The sequence below is a fragment of the Garra rufa genome, chromosome 25 (assembly GCF_049309525.1).
Source record: "Garra rufa chromosome 25, GarRuf1.0, whole genome shotgun sequence".
Taxonomy (NCBI): Eukaryota; Metazoa; Chordata; class Actinopteri; order Cypriniformes; family Cyprinidae; genus Garra; species Garra rufa.
Genome location: NC_133385.1, coordinates 31035438 through 31057627, shown reverse-complemented (window position 1 = coordinate 31057627; position 22190 = coordinate 31035438). Strand labels below are relative to the sequence as shown.

The following is a 22190-nucleotide window of genomic DNA, read 5'->3' as shown; positions in this document are numbered from 1 at the left end:
AGATCATTTGAATAGTTTGTATAGCTATTAGCCCTCTTGCAAAGCTGCTTGTCTAACAAAATTCGAAGGCTGAACCTATCTGTAAGCGTTCTCTGCTGAATTGACGGTTTGTGGGAAAGCACAGCTGACCACCCTCTGTACATCAACTCCCTACGGGACGTTACTATACTCAGCCCCTACCAACCACACACACACACACACACACACACACACACACACACACACACTGCTGCAGAGCTGCGCCCCTGGCGCGTTTGTTTACACTCGGTACAGGTTGCCAAGGTAAACATAAGCGGGGAGGGCATGTGAGCAGCAGTGCCTCTGGCACAGGGTTGTGTGAAACCCGTCCTTCGCCCCTCAGCAAGTGCACAATGCTACACTATACAGAGAACCGTTACTGTCACTGAGGAGACTTTGATTGTAAGACCCTTTTCAAACCTTAAAAGGGATAGTTCACCCAAAAATAAACATTTTATCATTATTTACTGACACTCAAGTTGTTCCAAACTGGTGTGAGTTTCAAAAGACGATGTTTGGTTGATGGTAGCCATTGACTTCCACATTATTTACAGTGCTCATTTACAGTATTCATACTCCTTCATTTTTTTTTTTTTCACATTTTGTTTTTTTGCAGCATTATGTTAAACTGCTTTAAATTAGTTTTTCCCCCACATCAATTTACACTCCATACACCATAATAATGACAAAGAAAAACCAGATTTGCAAATTTTACAAATTTATAAAAAATAAAACACTGAAATAAGTACATTGCAAAAGTATTCATACCCTTAACTCAGTACATAGTTGAAGCACCCTTACAACCTCAAGTCTTTTTGGGTATGATGTGACAACTTTTGCACATCTGCATTTGGCAATTATCTGGCATTCTTTGCCTCACCTTTTCACCTCTCAAGCTCTGTCAGCTTGGATGGGGGCTGGCAGACATTTTCTAGAGTCCTAGTTGTTCCAATCGTCTTCCATTATGGATAATGGAGGCTACAAGTCTGTCACTGTGCTCTACAGGTAGTTATCTTGACCTCAGGACTTGCATTTTCAGCTGTTAGACCTTTTCTGAGAGGTGTGTGCCTTTCTAAATCATACTCATTCAAAAGAATTTGCCACAGTTTAACTCCACTTGAAGTGTAGTAACATCTAGAAGCAATATGAATGCCACTGAGCTTAATTTCGAATGTCCCAGAAAAGGGTATGAATACTTATGCAACGGGATCTTTTCAGTTTTTTATTTCTAATTAATTTGCAAAGTTGTTACAAACATGTTTTGTGCTTCGTCATTATGGTGTATGAGATGTAGATTGATGTGGGAAAAAAGTAATTTAAAGCAGTTTAACATAATGCTGCAACAAAATGTGAAAAAATGAATACTTACTAATATGAATACTTTTGCAAGGCACTGTATATCCATATAGTTGAAAGATCAAAGATCTTCTTATGTGTTATGATAACTTGCGTACTGGCTCTTGGCGCAACTGCCTGGATTTCTTCCTCCTCACAATTCATCTCTTGCATGTTTATATTTTCTTTCTTCCCTTAGCTTTCTTCCGACATGAGGAGGAGAGAACAGACTTGTTTACCCTTCATGAAGCACAGTCAGGCATTAAGTACAGACTTGATCAGGGTGTTTATGTACCTCAGAATATCTAGTGGGGCCAATTACAGCTTAGGACGGCAAGATCTCTGAGGAAGCGTTCTCCGCCACGGCACAAAGATCTCTATTTCCAGATGGCACAACATTAAGGGAACACTGTGATCTGTTTAGTTACTTTGAATCTGTGACCAATTTTGGATCACGCTCAATTTCACTTGCTAAATAAGAGTCATGGAAAACTTTACAACGTGATTGGGTGAGCAGATCAGAGTCTAAAACAGCTAGCTAACGTGCGGCACTAGTATGAAATGTTTTAGTTTACTTCCATAAAATATGTGGCTGGCATAAATGTTACCGTAATGTAGCATGTGTGCTAAATATGCTAATTCAAAATGTTGAACTGTAGCTGTTATAGGTTTTAAACCGGGCTCACACTATAGGATTTTCTGCCCGATTTTGCCCCGATTTTCCCCTCCTGAGAATTGGAGCAAAAATCTTGTTAAACAAGAAATGTGGATCGACTGCGTGAGATCACGAGGCGATCCCTCCGGCATGATAATCCCAGTAATAGCTTGTAGTGTGTAATGCGCCACGATTTTCAGATCTTGTAGTGTGTGCATGTTTAAGATTTCAGGGAAAATAATCTGCAAAGATTCTTTTTATGTGTGCGCTGCAACCAGATTTCACAATCGTTTAGGATTTTGAAACTCCGTCTGGCCTTTATCACTAGGTTGTATGGGCAGAATCAGAGTCTAAAACAACTGGCTAGAATAAAGCATGTTACTGGCATAAAATATGTTGTGGGTATAAATGTTATTGTAATGTAGCATGTGCTAACTGCTAGTCTGAAACATTGTGCTATAACACTCATTCTAATTGAGTCACTTGCTATATTATTTCTCTTTGTGAGGTTGTATTTTTAGACAGAAAGCCAAAAACAGCTTGTTAGTATAAAGCACTAGCATAAACTTCAAGTTTACATACTTAAAATATGTTGTGGGCTTGTTATTGTAATGCAGCATGCGTGCTAACTACTAGCCTGAAATGTTGAGCTGTAGCACTCAATGGATCTAATTTAGAAATTTCACTTATTAACCTTGCAAATAGGTTGCACATATAGACACCGTTTTAAAACAGCTAAAACATCTTAAAGCACTAACATGAACCATTTTTGTTTACAATTGTGTAAAATATGTTGTGGGCACAAATTTACACACTAATCCATAACTGCTAGTCTGAAACTTTCAGATCAAGCAATTATTGGGTCCATTTCACTTGCTAATTATCTTGGAAATATTTGCAACGAGGTTGTATGTTAAAAACACTGAGCTTAAAACAACTAGCTAGCATAAAAGAGTAGCATGAAACATTTCCCTGTTGAAAAAAACAACAGCTGGTTAGATATGTTTTGAAGCATGCCCTGGTCAAAAAAAAATAAATAAATAAATAAATAAATAAAAATAACAGCTAAAACTAGCCTAAGCTGGTTGGCTGGTTTTAGCTGGTCATCCAACCTAGTCATTGCTGGTAAAAGCTGGTCAAAAGACTGGTTTTAAAGAGATTTAGGTGACTTCTTTAGCTGGTCAGGTAGGCTAAAATCAGCTTTGCTAGGCTGGGAGACCAGCTAAAACCAGCTACATCCAACTTAAACCAGTTAAGACCAGCCAACCAGTTTAGGCTGGTTTTAGCTGTTTTTAGCAGGGTGGTGGTTTGAGCTGGTCCTTAGTTGGTCATGAACTGGTTTAAGATGGTCATGAGCAACTAAGTCCTGCTCAAGACCAGTTTATAACCAGTTCATAACCAACTAAGCTTTAACCAGCTTGGCTAGGCTGAGAGACCAGCTAAAACCAGCCTTTTCCAACTTAAACCAGCCAGCCAGCCAGCTTAGGCTGGTTCTAGCTGTTTTTAAGTAGGGTGGTAGCTGATTTGAGCTGGTCCTTAGTTGGTCATAAATTGGTTTAAGCTGGTCCTGAGCTAGTTATAAGCTGGTCCTCAGCAACTAGCTCCTGCTCAAGACCAGCTCAGGACAAACTAAAGACCAGCTTAAACCAGCTTGGCTGGGCTGGGTCCTGACCAACTAGGTCCTGCTCTAAACCAGCTTATGACCAACTAAGGACCAGCTTAAACCAGCTTGGCTGGGCTGGGAGACCAACTAAAACCAGCTAAGATCAGCCAACCAGCTTAGGCTGGTTTTTAGCTAAGGTTTGTTTAGTTTTTTTTAGCAGGGTGGAAGCTTGTTTGAGTTCGTCCTTAATTGGTCATAAACTGGTTTAAGATGGTCCTGAGCAGCTAGCTCCTTCTCAAGACCAACTCAGTATCATCGTATAACCAGCTCGATGCTATAACGAGCTCCAACTAAGGACCAGCTTAAACCAGCTTGGCTAGGCTGGGAGACCAGCTAAAACCAGCTTTTTCCAACTTAAACCAGCCAGCCAGCCAGCTTAGGCTGGTTCTAGCTGTTTTTAAGTAGGGTGGTAGCTGGTTTGAGCTGATCCTTAGTTGGTCATAAAGTGGTTTAAGCTGGTTATACGCTGGTCCTGACCAACTAGGTCCTGCTCTAAACCAGCTTATGACCAACTAAGGACCAGCTTAAACCAGCTTGGCTAGGCTGGGAGACCAGCTAAAACCAGCTACTTTCAACTAAAACCAGCTAAGACCAGCCAACCATCTTAGGCTGTTTTTAGCTGGGGGGGGGGTGCCATTTTTTTTTTTTTTTTTTTTTTTTTTTTTTTTGCAGGGTAGTAGCTGGAATAAGATGGTCCTTAGTTGGTCATAAACTGGTCCTGAGCTGGTTATAAGCTGGTCTTGAGCAACTAGCTCCTGCTTAAAACCAGCTTATAACCAGCTCACGACCAACTATGGAGCTTAAACCAGCTTGGCTAGACTGGGAGACCAGCGAAAACCAGCCACTTCCATCTTAAACCATCTTAAGGCCAGCCATCAGCTTAGGCTGGTTTTAGCGTTTTTTTTTTGTTTGTTTGTTTTTTCAGCAGGTTGGTAGCTGGTTTGAGCTGGTCCTTAGTTGGTCATAAACTGGTTTAAGCTGGTCCTGAGCTGGCTACAAGCTGGTCCTGAGCAACTAGCTCCTGTTTAAAACCAGCTTATAACCAGCTCATGACCAACTATGGACCAGCTTAAACCAGATTGGCTAGACTCGGAGACCAGCTAAAACCAGCCACTTCCAACTTAAATCGGCTAAGACCAGCCATCAGCTTAGGCTGGTTTAGGGTTTTTTTTTCAGCAGGGTGGTAGCTGGTTTGAGCTGGTCCTTAGTTGGTCATAAACTGGTTTAAGCTGGTCCTGAGCAACTAGCTCCTGCTTAAAACCTGCTCACAACCAACTATGGACCAGCTTAAACCAGCTTGGCTAGGCTGGGAGACCAGCGAAAACAAGCCACTTCCAACTTAAACCAGCTAAGGCCAGCAATCAACTTAAGCTGGTTTTAGCGGGGGTTTTTTTTAGCAGGGTGGTAGCTGGTTTGAGCTGGTCCTTAGTTGGTCATAAATAGTTTAAAGCTGGTCCTGAGCAACTAGCTCCTGCTTAAAACCAGCTCAGAACCAGCTGGTGACCAACTAAGGAACAGCTTAAACCAGCTCAAACCAGCTACCATACTTCAAAACATACTTAACCAGCATATGCTGCTTTTTTCAACAGGGTTGTGTTTACATACTTGTGTTTATGTAAAATATGTTGTGGTCTTATAATGGACAAACCGTACACGCATGCAACACAACACTGATTAGTATAGTTTAGCAATTTTACTTGCTAAATTAGCTAATACACAGTGTAATATTAGCGACTGTATGTGCAAATACAAAACCTAACAGCAAGGTAACGCATGAAACATTTGTGTTTACATGTAATAATGTTGTGCACAGAAGTGTTAGCATAACACACATGCTACAAAACAATTAGCCAAAGCACATGGGTCTAACTTATATCAGCATCTAGTGAGTGCAGATTTGTGTGCAAATAGATACAGAATCTAACCCAGTATAAAAGTTAAACACTAATACAAAATGTTTGTTTTTATCTGCTGGAATACAATATGTTTTGGACATTACTGTAATAGACTAGCGGTTAACACAACTTGCAGTTTTCACAGCGGTAAGAAATTAAATAATTGTTTTTTTTCAGTTTTCAGTTTCCTTTTCCAGTTCTACCTGTCATTTCCTGTTCTCTTTCCACTATGTCTTAAATGCCCTATATTTTTCCCCGTCTTTCTCCGTACTTTGCTGTGTCATTCCGTAACAAGCCCCCCATGAGTGTGTGCAGAATAGCACGCACTCTTTCAACACTGCAACCTCAGAGGAGGAAAAGTAGGGCAGGATGTCTTCCACTGCTCCAAACACTGAGCGTCAAGGCTAGGAGAACTTGAACAGCAGCCTGGAGCGTCTGATGCCATATAGACTTGATGTGGGAAGGAGGAGTAATCTAGAAGCTTCCACTGTAAATTACAGACTTTGTCAATCATGGCTTTCTAAATCAGGTAAAACAGACAAATCAAGTGGTTCAGAAAATATACAGGCAAGAGAAAAGAAATCCTCCAGCCAGACCATTTATTCGCAAACTTTATTCATCCCTTAAAAGAACTAACCATGGTTTTACTACAAATAAAACCCAAAACAACATGGTTACTACACATTTACTATAATAAAACCATAATTTTTGTAAGGGATGTACCAGTGTTTGGCTGGTTAACATTAGCAGTTAGCACCTTCTGGTAAACACCACAACTACACCATTTTAGGCCCAAAATGTATCTTTTTTTTTTTTAGTTAAATTTTTTGTAGTTGCATGAGCAATGTTGGCAGATTCAAATCCTATATTTTTGGAGCTAAAAATAATGATACATGTAAAATCAAATTGAGAATTGTGACAGAAGAAAAACAATGATGGTTGGTTGTGTGTGCGCGCACAAACTTAGCTGTGCAAACATGCCACAAGCTACTTTACTCAATGGAAAACAAATATGGCATGACTGATATTAAACTCCTAAAGCCAAAGATTAACACACTTTTAAAGCTTTCAACATGTTCATTACATTTCATTTCTTTACAAAAGCATATAAAACACGCCTCCGGACAGATGAAAACAGCTGCTGTGCTATCATTTTAAACATATCATGCTGGTATTGAGCTGATATCATTTTCTACAGGAAAGCTGAAAAGCTGTGCCATGGATTTAGTAAGAGATGAATGAATGATGGCAGAGGCAGAAAGCTATCATGGTTGAATTCCATGGGTGGGAGAGAAGTCGTGTTCACATCTGCCCACTGACAGTACAGTAGGGAAGTCTAAGGCTTCTTCGCAAACTTCAACCAGTCTAGAAAACTGCAATATTACTGCACTATCAATACAGCGTAAATCTGAACAGGCTGTTTCTTGCGATCATACGGTTGGATGCTAACCAGCAGATGACTATATAGTCTAAGTATCAATATAGTGTACTTTCCATTGCTTGTAAATATTGAACAACTGTGTAAATACTATTTGATATATTTAAACAAAGACATTTTCCATCTTCCATTCCCAGGCAATGTGAGGTGATGTATTTGTAGACAAAGCAGAAGCAGTCAGGTCTTAACATATTGGATTAGGTGTAAAGGTATTAACCAGGATCCTTTTAATAAAAAAAATAAGGCAGGCGGTTCCACAACAAACATCTTTACAGATGTTCAGAAGCACTTAGATGTTGTCAAATACAAGAAAAGAGGGAAGTTAAGGACATTCTATTACGCTCCAATATCAAGATTGGTCCAAACAAAGCTGAGACATGAGATTAGCCATTAGCATTAGCACTAGCACTATCCTAGCATTTAAAACTTTAAAAAATATATATATAATCAGATTTGTGTTAGTTTTAAGGTACTGCTTTAAGATACAAGTTGGATTAGGTATAAAGGCATTCACCGGGCGGTCCCACAACAAACATCTTCACAGATCTTCAGATGCCTCTTAGAAGTTGTCAAACACTGGAAGAGGGAACTTAAGGACATTCTGTTACGCTCCAAAATCAACATCACTCCAAACAAAGCTGAAACATGAGATCAACCTTTAGCATTAACACTATCCTATCCTGTAAATTTTAAGGTACTGCTTAAATGGGTCATCGAAATTTGATATGATTCTTTAGGTTCTTAATGAGAAGTCTATAACATACTTTGGTTAAAATTTCTCAATGGCAATGTAAAAAAACACTTTTTACCATGTCAAAATCAGCCCTTTTTAGAGCGAGCTATTCTGTTGCATGTTCCTTTAAATGCTAATGAGCTCTGCTTGCCCCGCCCCTCTCTACAGTGGGTTGACAGGGCGCTATGTTTACTTTAGTCGAATTTAGCCGTGTTTGGCTGCTAAACTTGCTGAATAGCACATTATTAAGAAAGGCCATTTGCAAAGATGCATAAAAAACCCTTATACTCACTTCTGCTGTGGGTGAAGCCGCATCACGTATGATTCAAACGAACATAGACGCAAATGTAGATTGGGATCAGCGCTTTTCTTTTAAAATTGAAAGTAACGTTAATCCTCTGCGTCTTCAGCGGCTCAGATGTCGGGAGTAAATGACGACTGCTATGTTCATTATTACATCCAACAACAGAACACCTCAATCGGAGACATTATTGTCTTCCCCTGCACCCTGAGTCACACAATGGGACTGTTTCAGCTCGGTGAGTGCGGTTCTAAGGTAAGGCGCTCATGTCAATCAACTATCATGGGATTGGCCTCTGTCTGTGTGTCATCACATCGACAAGAAGCTGAGAATGACCTGATTTTAAAAAGGGGATATTTTTAAAGATTAAAAAAAAAAAAAAATACCACTGTGTGGATTTCTATCATTGTAGGGTGGTTGTGTACACAAACTGCCAACACACATTAATGTTCAAACAACATAATTTTTTTTGCATCCGATGACCCCTTTAAAACTTATTAATATATACAAATTTAAAATATACAGTTTAAAAATATATATATAATTACTTATGACTCATGGATGTGTCCAAATTTTTGTCCAATAAAATTAGGTATGTCAATTCCTCAAATCAGTACTCGTTTTAAAAAAATCTTTGATTGCTTTTTGCCCTATGTTTCTTAATATGCTAACTGCAATTTCAAAATAAAAGCTCAAACATATTCAAGAAGTTACAATGGTTGTGGCATTTCTGTTATAAAGAAATTGGCAAATATTAAAGATTAAATGGATATTTCATTTAAATGTTTTTTGTCAATATTAAACAAGCATTAGATCGCACAATAGAGTGTAAAAACAATTATTAGGTCATTGGTGCCATCTGCAGGCCTTTGTTATAATGTGTAATGCTTTCGATATTTTATCAGAACTAATTATTAGTGCCTCATTGCTAGGGCTGGGCGATATGGCAAAAGTGTAATCTCGATCATTTTTTCCCATATTGAACGATAACGATATATATATTTCGATATAAGCTGTTGATGTTGCCAGCTTTAAAATAGTATCCCAACAATGACTAAAGCCACAAAAATTAAAGGGTTCATTAAATTACATTTTAAAGTATAGTTTATTAACAAAAACAGTTTACAGATTTGGCCTTAAAAATTAAAACAATTTACTAAAATAAATTAAAAAATAGAAGTTGTGACAGAGTATGGTAAATGAGAGTAAATGTACAAAATGTAAACATAAACTTATTGTAAAAACATAATTTGTAACACAATTATTGATTTATTTATTATTAACACAATTGTTTATTTTCTCTATTATAGGTTGAGCTATTTAAATTAGAGGCAACCACTGCATTTTGAAACAATCTACAGTATAAATAACAAAAAATTACGACACAGTTCTTTCTTAATAGTATTAAGTGCAGACAATTCAGACATAATCAAAGTAGGCTACTCTCCAAATATTCAAAGTGCAAATGTGACCCTGGACCACAAAACCAGTCATAAGGTAAAATTTTACAAAACTGAGATGTATGCATCATATGAAAGCTCAATAAATAATCTTTCTATTGATGTATGGTTTGTTAGGATAGGACAATATTTGGCCGAGATACATCTATTTGAAAATCTGGAATCTGAGGGTGCAAAAAAATCAAAATACTAAGAAAATCACCTTTAAAGTTGTCCAAATTAAGCTTTTAACAATGCATATTATTAATCAAAAATTACATTTTAATATATTTACAATAGGAATTTTACAAAAAATCTTTTACAAAAAATATATTTGCCATAGGATATTTACAAAATGTCTTCATGGAACATGATCTTTACTTAATTTTCTAATGATTTTTGGCATAAAAGAAAAATCAATAATTTTGACCCATACCATGTATTTTTGGCTATTGCTACAAATACACCCCAGCGACTTAAGACTGGTTTTGTGGTCCAGGGTCACAAATAGAGACCGAATATTTCAAGCATGATACAGAGCTATAGACAAACACAACCTATTATAGCCTACATACTAATAACAGCCTAGATATGTCATGTAGCCTAATTTGCGTGCATTGGGGAGTCACTCTCTAAACAAGGGGGATTAAAATTGCTGTTGAATGCGCGTGCATGTTTTGCTTTCGGTTTCAGTTTTAACACAAACCCTCAGCTGAACTGAGAGTCACTTTTCATTCGTGCTACCTTTTTTGTCGACAATTTCAACATCTTTGGATAATAACTCGAGGTTAGATTCACTTTCGTCGCTGCTTCGTCCTGGTGTTAAGTTTGCTTTGCAAAGTGTGGTAGGAAATGAACTTTGTACTTTGACGTGCACACGCATGCTGCATGCTGATTGTCGCATATTTCGCTGTGTGATTGGCTCTTAGATTAATCCATATCGAGCAAAAAATGTCTAGAGCTTATCATCGTTATTAACATACATTTTATCGCGATTCGATGTGATATCGTTTATCGGCCCAGCCCTACTCATTGCTATTATATTTGTATTTGAAGTCATTTTAAAGGCTATTGTTCATCTTTGTCTATTTTTATTACTAAAAAAATGTATTGTAATTATCCAATTACTCGATTAATCATCAGAATAATCGACAGAATACTCGATTACCAAAATAATCGTTAGGGAACGCCCTAAATAAAATGCTCCTCACACTACCTGACATTAACTAAAGTAGCAAATCATGCTCAGCTACAGTACCTAAAGGATATTTTCTACTGGCTAAAAATTCCCAGCCTACAATACAGAATATACAGTATCTCACAAACGTGAGTACACCCCTCACATTTCAGCAACCATTTTAGTATATATTCTCTAGGGACAATACTATAGAAATTAAACTTAGATATATTTTAGAGTAGTCAATGTGCAGCTTGTATAGCAGTATAGATTTACTGTCCTCTGAAAATAACTCAACATACAGCCATTATTGTCAAAATAGCTGGCAACAAAAGTGAATACACCGTAAGTGATAACAGCAGTATGTTGTTTATCCATGCAAAGCCACATGTCCTATTCTTCATGTTTATGTTTTTGTCTGCTTGACAGAACCATACAAAATTGTGTATCTTGTATTAGAGCAGTTCAAATTAGACGCTTTAAGTACAATTCTCTCATACTGACAACTGGATGTTCAACATGGCATCTCATGGCACAGAACTCTCTGAGGATTTGAGAATTAGTATTGTTGCTCTCCACAAAGGCGGCCAAGGCTATTAGAGGTTAAGTAACACCCTGAGACCGAGGTACACTACAGTGATCAGGGTCATACAGAGGTTTTCCAAGATCCATTCAGAACAGGCCTTGCAAGGGTCGATGCAAGCACTCGTTGTCAGTAAATGAAGGTGTTCGTTCGTATACACAATCTTACACCAACTGCCTGACACCTTTTCAATTTACAAATACAACAACTCTGATAAGCTGATCAGGGGCCTCATGTATCAACGCTGCGTACGCACAAAAACTTTGCGTACGCCAGATTTCACGCTCACGTTTGGATTTACTAACGATGAAATTAACGTGAGAATGTGCGTTGATCCACGCCAACTCCATGTCTGGCGTACGTGTATTTTTTGTGCGTGTGTTTGTTTTATGTCCCTTGGCGACTCCTAGAGGCAATTATTTTAAATTGCACACTACAAAGTATCGCACCAACACATGTGGAAAACATTGCTATTAATTTATAATTGATAAAATGGGTTAATTGAGACAATATTTTTCTACCAGTTATGTGATTTAGAACATATAAAAGCATTTGCAAATGTATACATCCCTTAGTCTATGGCAATGGCAGTGTTGGCCTTATTGGAGGACTTTGTCAATGGCCAAATCCGAAGGGAACGCGTTTTTAGGGATCACGGTGATTTTCTGGCCCAAGATGATGACTGGCTTATAAGCTGTTTCAGATTTCCAAGAGCTCCTCTGGATAACCGCGGTGAGTTGGGTCCAAATTTGGAGACAGCGAGGAGCCACGCATTACCCGTTCCCTTACAGGTGCTGATAACGCTCGGTTTCCTGGCAAATGGTTCTTTCCCAAGAGAACTGGCAGACCGCTCTGGGTTAAGCCAGTCGTCTTTGAGCCGTGCAATGCCAGATGTATGGGACGGGATCATCCGCATGTCTAGCAGGTATATAAGATTTCCATACCATGCAGTTGACCAGCCAAACAAAGCGCAATTTACAGCGATCCCCGGTTTTCCTAATGTAACCGCAAGCGATCGACTGCACGGACATTGCTATAAAGGCGCCATCTGAAGACCAATTTGGATACGTGAATCGGAAACAGCCAAGTTTTACTTTTTTTTTATTTTATTGAGCGTAATTATTTATCAGGAGACCGCGGTTATCCATTAAAGACGTGGCTGTTAACCCCCCTCAACAACCCACAAACTGACCAAGAGCGCAGATACAATGATGCCCATTCTAGCACTTGTAGAGCGGGCGATTGGGCAACTGAAATTCCGCTGGCACAGACCTTTTGAGGGGCATGTGCTGAAACTGAAAAAAGGGCACCCCCCAACCTCTTCACCACCAAAAAAAAAAAAAAAAAAAAACACACACAATAATATTCTTATATTATATTTAATAAGTATTAAGAACTTTTATACAGATAATACATACATATAGAGGGGATCTTATGTAAATATCTTATATCTTATGTAAACTAATTAAAACAACACTGTGATCCACTGGGATGTCCCTCTCAATGGCTATATAGGCTATATAATATGATGAAATGTTAATAAATTACATCATGTAATTTACAAGTATCAGCAAATTCAGCAGATAGCCATAAAATCAAAATAGAAATTTCTTATAATATATTTTACCTAGCTGACAAGGATCACTCGGTTGCTTTGTGTCAAACTAAATCACATTATGTCAACATCACACCGTGTGGTGATGCATTATATGAACCTTTATAGACATAGGCCTACTTTAAGACAACGTTGTACTTATTCAAACAACAATATATTTTACCATTACAAGACAAAGACGTTCATCTGCTTCCGCTCTATGACTGACTGATGCGCTGAAACGTAAGTCGCCGCTGTTCTCCTCTTACCTGCACCTTTACATCGGACCATTTCTTTTTTAATTTGTTCACAGTGCGATGTTCAGACCCCCCTGCGTTAACCGCGTTAGCTAAACTCTCCCACTCTATTTTTTCTATTTATTTTTTACAAGCTTGCAAATAACAGTTTTTCTCCGGTTTACCTCCGGTAGGAGCACCTTCAATTCACATTCTGTTAAGTTTCTCTTGCTTGCTTTTTCGTTTGGTTTTGCCAAAGTGGAGTCATTACCATATTAATATGGGGGAGGCGGCAGGGAGGGGTTTTGCGCTCGTGCATGTGCGCTCAAATTCACGTTAATTCAGATGTACAAAGAGATTATGCGTGGAATTCCGCGTACGCAGTGTTTCGTACATCTGATTTTTTTACTGCGTACGCACATTTACAGCTTTGTACGTACGCAATGTTTTAGTATTAATTCAACGCAAGTCTTTGTACATGAGGCCCCAGGGCTGCGTTCTCAAAAACCTTGTAAGCCTAAGTAGATCGTAGAATGAAGTCCCAATGGTTTCTACAATCGTCTTAGGCTCACAATGCTATTGGGAAACTCAGTTCAGTATAAAACTGTTTTTAAAGTAAGTTTATCCATCCTCAACCAGCTTTATATTGTTATAATATTGGTGGTACAAGTAAATGAACAAAGTGTATAGAGTGTTTTTACAACACGTCATTAGTCGGCCATATTGCCAGCAATGAACAGAAACAACTCCACTGAACTGATTTTGCTGATTATTGTTGCTGAAAATGGTCAATTATTGTCATGTTTTGGCTTTTACTCATCAGTTGGATCAGGAAAAACATTTTGAGTACTATAGACTGCCAAAAGTTATAACAAATCAAGAAGAAGGGTGCAAAAAACAGTCTGAGGAACAAAATTAAGCCGTTTGTGGTTGGCCAAACTGAACCTGGATTTCCAGAGAAAGAATCTTAACAATATTCATGTTTGTTCTTATCATTTCTAGTCGGGTAGGTGAAATATTAGGCTGATATCCTAATTAATAGAGCTTGTATGCATCTTTACCACCTATTTACTTTAGTTTGTTAAAATATTACTTCCTTCTCTGCTTACGAAGTCCTTCTCTATATGATTTAGCAGCTTCCACACGTTTTTTTCCTATGGTTTTAGACAGCATAATTAAGCAGAACAATGTATTCAGTAGTACATTAACTGTGCAATTCATGTCGTTGTTTACATCCAAGTATCGCCAATATGATTGTGCATCTGGGTAACTGATCAAACTGTGACGTAAGTGCATTTTTATGTTACTCGCACCAAGATATCACTGTTTATTTAGCAGCAAATGTCCTCAGGATAGCATAAAATGCACAAAATGGACTTTGACAGCTCTAGGGAATTTGTGGAAACTACAGATTGTACTTTTGCATTTTTGAATCTCTCACAGATCAAGCCCAGTGCATTATGTTACGACACTTTTTCACCACAGCTCTTTTTCTCTAGTCATGTAGTATCGATCTAGACAGCCAACTTTCATTAAAACGCCATTTTGTTATCAGTAAATTACTCCATTAAGGGTTTGCATGCAAATTAATATTTTTGTGCTTGATGTCAATAACAGATCTTTCATGACCTGAGAAAGTTATTAAGCATAATAGGAGTTAGACTGTGCATTTTAATGCACTCATTATTATCCATTTTCCAAGTTTTGCCATTGATCAACGCCGGAAGATGAAAAAACGAGGTCTAATATTTTCTAAAACAGTTCAGGTTACTTTTTAATCTGTACCAGGTTTGCGAAATAACAAACAGGTATCCATTTTTCATATTAGCTTTATTATGTGGTTTTAATAAAAGTATAAACTTACAACAATGGCCATAAGGTGAAAATGACCTCTTAATCATTATCGGCCAAAATGTGTATTCCTAGGTGCAACAGCAACCAGTTAACAACATTTTTATTGATGATTTAAAAAATAAATAAATCAAGCCCACTCGCATGTAAATGCATTTCTAGAAACAACCTGGCCATATTTCAAGCTTTCAAGCATGAGCCAAGCATGAGTAATCAGCAGTTCCTATTGAACCAAGGTACTTGTGGATGAGAGGCGAAATATGACGAGTTTGGCACTACAGGAATGTAGCAGCTCCAAGCAAATTAACACAGAGCTCTGTTAAAAATGTTGCCTTAATGCTAAAACAAAAGCGACAATCTTGTTACCCTATTACCCTAAAACATGAAATGTTACCCTGGACCACAACACCAGTCATCAGGGTCAATTTTTTTTGAAAATGATGAGATACATAATCTGAAAGCTAAATAAATAAGCTTTTATTGATGTATGGTTTGTGAGGATAGGACAATATTTGGCCGAGAAACAACTATTTGAAAATCTGGAATCTAAGGGTGCACACAAATCTAAATATTGAGAAATTGGCTTTAAAGTTGTCCAAATGAAGTTCTTAGCAATGCATATTACTAATCAAAAATTAAGTTCTGATATATTTGCCATAGGATATTTACAAAATGTCTTCATGGAACATGATCTTTACTTAATATCCTAATGATTTTTGGCATAAAGAAAAATTGATAATTTTGAAAACTTATTATTTAGATTTTTTTTTTTTTTTTCAGTTAACCCACCAAGAACTGAAATGCTAGTGGATCCAACTGCCATTGGTCGAAAAAAATTGCCCCGCCCCAAACTAACACCATTGGTTCAGCCAATCAAGTTCCACTCAAAAAAACAAAAAAAAATAACAAAGAATGTTTTGATAGTAGCACAAAGCCACAGTGTTTACTCTAATCATGAGAATCGACTAACAAACGGCTTATTTAATCTTTCTCTTTCATTAACTTTATTCTCTTAAGTTAAAATCCAACAACAGCTTCATAGCATTAGGTACCAGAAACTGATAAAGAGCTCAGCTGCGCAGACAGGAAGTGCCGACTGACCAGCCAACGACCCCTTAAAAAAGAATTCAGCTGTCTGGAGTTCTCACAAAGAGCTATCAGCGAGAAAACCGACACAGTTGGAACAGGAGGGTACGAATAAATTAAGGAACAAACACTGGGCTGTTAGGGCAGCTTGATTCCTGGTTTGCTCTTCCCAACATGTCACTGGAGATTTCGGTCTGTGCAATCTGGTCCTGAATGTGAACTAGCTGGGTTGGATTATCAATGCATGCCTCAAGATATGTTTTAATCTAATGGAAAAGAAACAAGCAAACTCCCATTAGGTCGACACAGTTACACCCAACTGCTGGTGGGAATGCAATGACTTTGGCTGATGTCAGCAGGGTCGTGGCATAAGAAACAGAGAATACAGATATAGAATTAAAATAACATTAAATCAGTAGTTCATTTGATGAGAAATGAAAAGAAAAGATGAGAAATGTATTTAAAAATTAAATTATATCTCTTGTAAAGTGAACTGAGCTCTAGAAGGACACTATGGCAATTGTTACTTTTATAGTAAAATGCACAAATGTTTTCAAAAATATTTAAATTATCGATATAAATATTGTTCAAAAATCAGTATAGCAGTATAGCGTATTATTTGCAAGTCTATACTTTGAATGTCTGACAGCTGCAGAGCTTTTTGCCAATAGGATTCGGTTCAATAATGTCTAAATAAGGAGGAGGCGGACAGTAGGCGACTTTATGTGTGACATCAACTGCAGAAATGAAATATATAACGGAACAATGCAGCGCTGTAACGTTTTAAACGATTCGTGCTGATTAGATGAATGGATGCTAGAGATGAAATTCAATAATCACATTCACATCCAAATGCAAATAATCAATACTGCTCGTTGTGGTTATTTACAGTCAAGCGCGACAGCTGTAATACAGTAACATTATCATATTTCCATCGCAGATTTGCCTTACCTCTGTTGCAGTCGCAACTTCAGCCCTCGAAGACCGAAAACGTGGCAGGAGATCTAGACGTATCCGATCGACTTCATGTCAGATCTAGAACGGCTCTGGGTTTGGGCTTAATGGGGTTCCGATCACCTCAGCAGCCGTCAGTCATGTGTTAAATGCAATGGAAGTGTGCGACGCTCCCGTTCGTCCCGAAACAAAGTAACGCTTGCGCCTTACGCCGTCTCAAAATCTGGAAAGGCCGCTCGAAACGCTGCTTTCCAAACGCGATACAGTTGGAAGTTGGAAGTTAACCGCGCACACCTGCATCCTCAAGAGATGGAAGATGATGGGGAGATAAAATAGCGGTCCATAGCATGCCATAACCGCTGGCGTACAGCTGTGTATTCTGGGAGCGCGGACGGCAGGAAATGCGGGACGTTCTAAAACGCTTAACGTGAAAAACGCTTAACGTACGTAAAAAAACGACCAGGAAACTTCAAATTTCTGTCAAACCTTACTTTTAACAAACACTAACTACTGTGAAAAGAACGAGCCCTTATTCCACAGATAAAGTGAATAATATCACGTTAAGCGTTTTCTCCCCCATAGAAGGCCATTATAAGGAAACAGCTTAACGTGGTTTAACGTACCTCAACAGCGACCAGGGAAGACCAAACTTCTGTCAAATTTTACTTATAATAAATAATTGCTGCTGTCAAAAGAACGAGCTCTTATTCCGCATATAAAGTAATCGCTCCCCTAGTCCATTACAAAAAAGCTTAACAACAACGGGGGAAAACCAAATTTATGTCAAATGTTACATATAATAAACACTTGCTGCTGTCAAAAGAATGAGATCTCATTCAGCATATAAAGTGAATAATATCACGTTAAGCGTTATTTCACATAGAAGTCAGTTTAACGTGGACGCTTCGACGAATTGAGAACATTGTAATTTTGTTCAGTTTAATTTTGTAATAAGCACGAAAGTTAAGACAGGTAGCCTACATTTTATCCTGCTGTCTGTAATGATCAGTCCTTTGCGCAGACCTCAGTGAAGTTGGCACGCATAAAAAAAGAAATATTCACCAAAACTATCATTCGTTTGTGCTCGATTTGTGCTGTTGTAATGAGAGTCAAATATATTTCCCCTTCCTAGAAATAACAAAAACAATTCGAGGCAGTGATGTCCCTCTCCACCCTGCTTGGCAGCAGAGTTTTAAAATAAATTTATTGTTGCCAACCGCAGCTCCGTTTTTGTGTGGTCGATTGTCCCGATAGAATAGAGAAAATGTGATGGCACGCAAAGTTGGTCCAAATTCATGATTCTTTATTATAAGTAAAATTTGACAGAAGACGTGGTTAAAGGGATAGTTCGAGCATTTAAGACATGAAGTTGTATGCAATCCTTATCAGCACTATAGTGTATACACACTGACCCACACTGCGTTCACCCCCCTGGTCAGAGTTCTGGCCGCTGGAAGTTTTTCAAGAAAGTAGTCACGGTTAGTTTCCGGGGCCACAAAACTGTGCGTTTTAACGTGAAAAAAATATATGCGTTTCAAAGCTTGATTAATTTACATCACAAAAAACACTCCTGACAAAAATCATACCTCAGTTTTAATCGGCACTATATTCTTTCCGTTTCCATCAATCCGCGCTGCTGTCAGTTCGCACGTTCCGATCAGCTGTTGATAGCGCGACTCGCTGACAACATGTTTGACTACGAAACTTCTGATGATGAAACCAATTTTAGCACAATGTCAGACGGAACAGACGATATATATATATTTATATTAGACCTCGTTTCACGTGATTTCCACAGGAGTCTAAACATCAGATTGTTTACTGTACAGTTTGATCTCCAGTCCTCGTGAGCTACTGTCTTGCTGGTTTTAGTTTTTCTCTGATGCAACACACCTGACTCAAATCAACGGGTAATTAGCAGGCTTGTACAGAATGTCTCATTTGAGAAAGGTGTCCTGTCATAGGAAAACATCGAGCTGCAGGAATGTAGCTCACGATGACCGGAGTTGGAGATACCTGGTTTAGACCAACCTGTATGTGACTTCAAGCACACTTATAAACACGGTGATACCGACACACGTTCCGCATAGTTACAGACAATAACAAATATAGCAAAGCATCATATTTTGTTGTGTTATATAGATTCAATTAAATTCATTAGTTATGACATTTGCCGATTTTCTCACCACATAGACAGTCGATTATTGTCGATGCTATCACTGCCCTGGTTAGAATATTCTCATCGTAACGTTAGCCTAAAAACTGACGTTAGCTTCAAAATAAACCTGTCGTATGTGACATAAAGTTAGTAAATAGAGCTTACCCGTGGTACTGGTACAGCAGAACTCTTTAAAATCCGTTTTTTTATTTTTCCTCCTTGGTTGGGGATGTAATCGTCTTCGCTGAAGTGAGCACTACACACACGAAAATCCTTGATACTGGATATTTTAGCTCCCGCAGAGTAGCCAATGGCAAACAACCAAAGCTGTCTCATAACTATATAAGAAACAGGAAAACGATGGAATCTGAACGGCGATCCCTGCACATTCTTGTGGTCACAACCTGGGAATTAACAAGTTCGCACCATTGTTAATTTTCTACTTTTTACGTCGTTGTCATTTGAGTGTGTAATGGAACAGCTGATCGGAACGTGCGAACTGACAGCAGCGCGGATTGATGGAAACGGGAAGAATATAGTGCCGATTAAAACTGAGGTATGATTTTTGTCAGGAGTGTTTTTTGTGATGTAAATTAATCAAGCTTTGAAACGCATATATTTTTTTCACGTAAAAACGCACAGTTTTGAGGCCCCGGAAACTAACCGTGACTACTTTCTTGAAAAACTTCCAGCGGCCAGAACTCTGACCAGGGGGGTGAACGCAGTGTGGGTCAGTGTGTATACACTATAGTGCTGATAAGGATTGCATACAACTTCATGTCTTAAATGCTCGAACTAACCCTTTAAGGTACGCTAAACCAGGCTAAGCTGAGTCCTTATAATGGACTTCTATGGGGAACGCGTATTATTCTCTTTATGCTACTCGTTCTTTTGACAGCAGAAAGTGTTGTTTTTTTTCTATGGGGAATAACGCGTAACATTATACGCTGAATAAGAGCTCATTCTTTTAACAGCAGCTAGTGTATTTTGTAAGAACGAGCAGCATAAAGAGAATAATATCAAGCTACGCGCTCCCCATAGTCCATAAGGACTCAGCCTGGTTTAGCGTATATTCTGTCAAATTTTACTTATAAAAAAGAAGTCATGAATTTGGACCAACTTTGCGTGCCATCACATTTTCTCCAGAAATTTGTAATGTGTTAAGCCAAGTTAAGTTATTTCCTTATCTATGGGGGACGCTTAACGTGATATATTCGCTTTATATGCTGAATGAGATCTCGTTCTTTTGACAGCAGCAAGTGTTTATTATATGTAACATTTGACAGAAGTTTGGTCTTCCCTGGTCGCTGTTGAGGTACGTTAAACCACGTTAAGCTGTTTCCTTATAATGGCCTTCTATGGGGGAGAAAACGCTTAACGTGATATTATTCACTTTATCTGTGGAATAAGGGCTCGTTCTTTTCACAGTAGTTAGTGTTTGTTAGAAGTAAGGTTTGACAGAAATTTGGGGTTTCCTGGTGTAACCCAAGGACTTTTCCTGAATGCAGGGATGACCACAAAAGAAACAAACTAATACTTAAACTGATGTCACGTACATAAATTTATTAATACAAATAAATTTATAACAATTAATATAAATCCAAAAATACATCAGAAAGCAAAAAGATTCATTCCCTCTCCAAAAAGATGATATTAATGGCCAGCCAACCCTTTATAAACTCTGATACACTTACAGCTTCTCAACACAAAGTAATTACACCCTCCACTTTCTATACATGTAAAACACCTCACTCAAAATAATCACACTCCAAATCAACCATTAATTTCACTGCAAACGTAACCCTCATGCAAATGAATACTTAAGGTGTTTAAAGCATCGCATGTATAAAGGACTACAAAGGTTGGCTGGTAACACGAGGCTGGGAAGTGATATAACAAACGAACAAATAAACAAACAAACAAAGAAAAAAACGCTCAGCTAGCCAGTCTGATTCACAACATTCATCACATCTTAATTGCGCTGGAGGCATACAGCGCACACATGTCGAGACCAGCTAGCTGAGAAAAATGTAACGTAACAAACACTGGAGGAACAGCGATCAACTAAACCTAATACAAAAACAAAACACAATCAACAATATTCAAAAGGAAATTACAACACTTCATTTTTATTTTAATCCTATTAAAATAATAAAAACATTAATAAGTCCCATATTAAAAAACCTCTGCAATTACCTGCAAGGCAGCAAGCAATCCTGAACTATTTTACACAGGTATTCCAGATCAAGGAAGAATGAGCGTGACCATCGGCAAACATCAAAGAAGAATGAACGTGACCGTCGACCAACAAATCCACGATGTTTACATCTACCTTAAAAACATAACACTCTTATTTAATAAAACCCGTCTTTGTTAGCAAAACAACCAATGTTTATTTAGCATACCTGCTCACCCAGACCATATACATAATTAGACACAGAGGTACTACCAGACAGCACGACGTTTGCATCTGCATTAAAAACAATACCGTAGGTTAATAAAAAAAGCTTTGTGAACATGAAGCTAAACAATATTTACTTAGCCTACCTGCTAACCCAGACCATGTTCGTGCACAGCCAAACAAGGACATGCCACCCGACAGCACGCGTCCACACAACAGATCGGACCCCGTCTGCAGGCCTACTTTCAGATGCCTGCTTAAAAGATGTACACTACCTGCATAGCCACACCCCCCATTATTAGCCACGACCCCGGCTACATTCTTCCCCCCAGGAATTCAACGGCGACCCGCCGATGCACACATGCACAAGAAATTACCCCCGAGAACAGCACCTCAATTTCCAGGGTTACAACTCCTCTACTGATGCAACTAGCGTCCTAGGCAGTCTATATGGATTTGAGTGCTGACCCGCTGTAGTTCTTCTAGAACGCCTCAGCTCTAAAGGCTGAGTCTCTGATACAGCGGAACTATCCAAAGTACCATCCTCAACCGGCACTTCACAATCCCCTGGCAATAAAACACAGGAGGCCAAATCACTATCTGAATCAGTATCAGACCCACTGCTGGAACTAACTGCTTCATCAGATGCAATAGGATCTACATCACTTAATAC

At 38.4% G+C, this 22190-nt stretch overlaps 1 long non-coding RNA gene across 1 annotated transcript; it reads right to left on the bottom strand.

Annotated features, from left to right (window-relative positions):
• Positions 1-20653: 20653 nt before the first annotated feature.
• LOC141301682 (uncharacterized) lies at positions 20654-21766 on the bottom strand. Its single transcript, XR_012342214.1, has 3 exons — positions 21664-21766; positions 21522-21586; positions 20654-21448 (listed from the first exon to the last, which is right to left on the bottom strand). It is a non-coding gene; the product is annotated as an uncharacterized lncRNA (long non-coding RNA).
• Between the last annotated feature and the right edge of the window lie 424 nt (positions 21767-22190).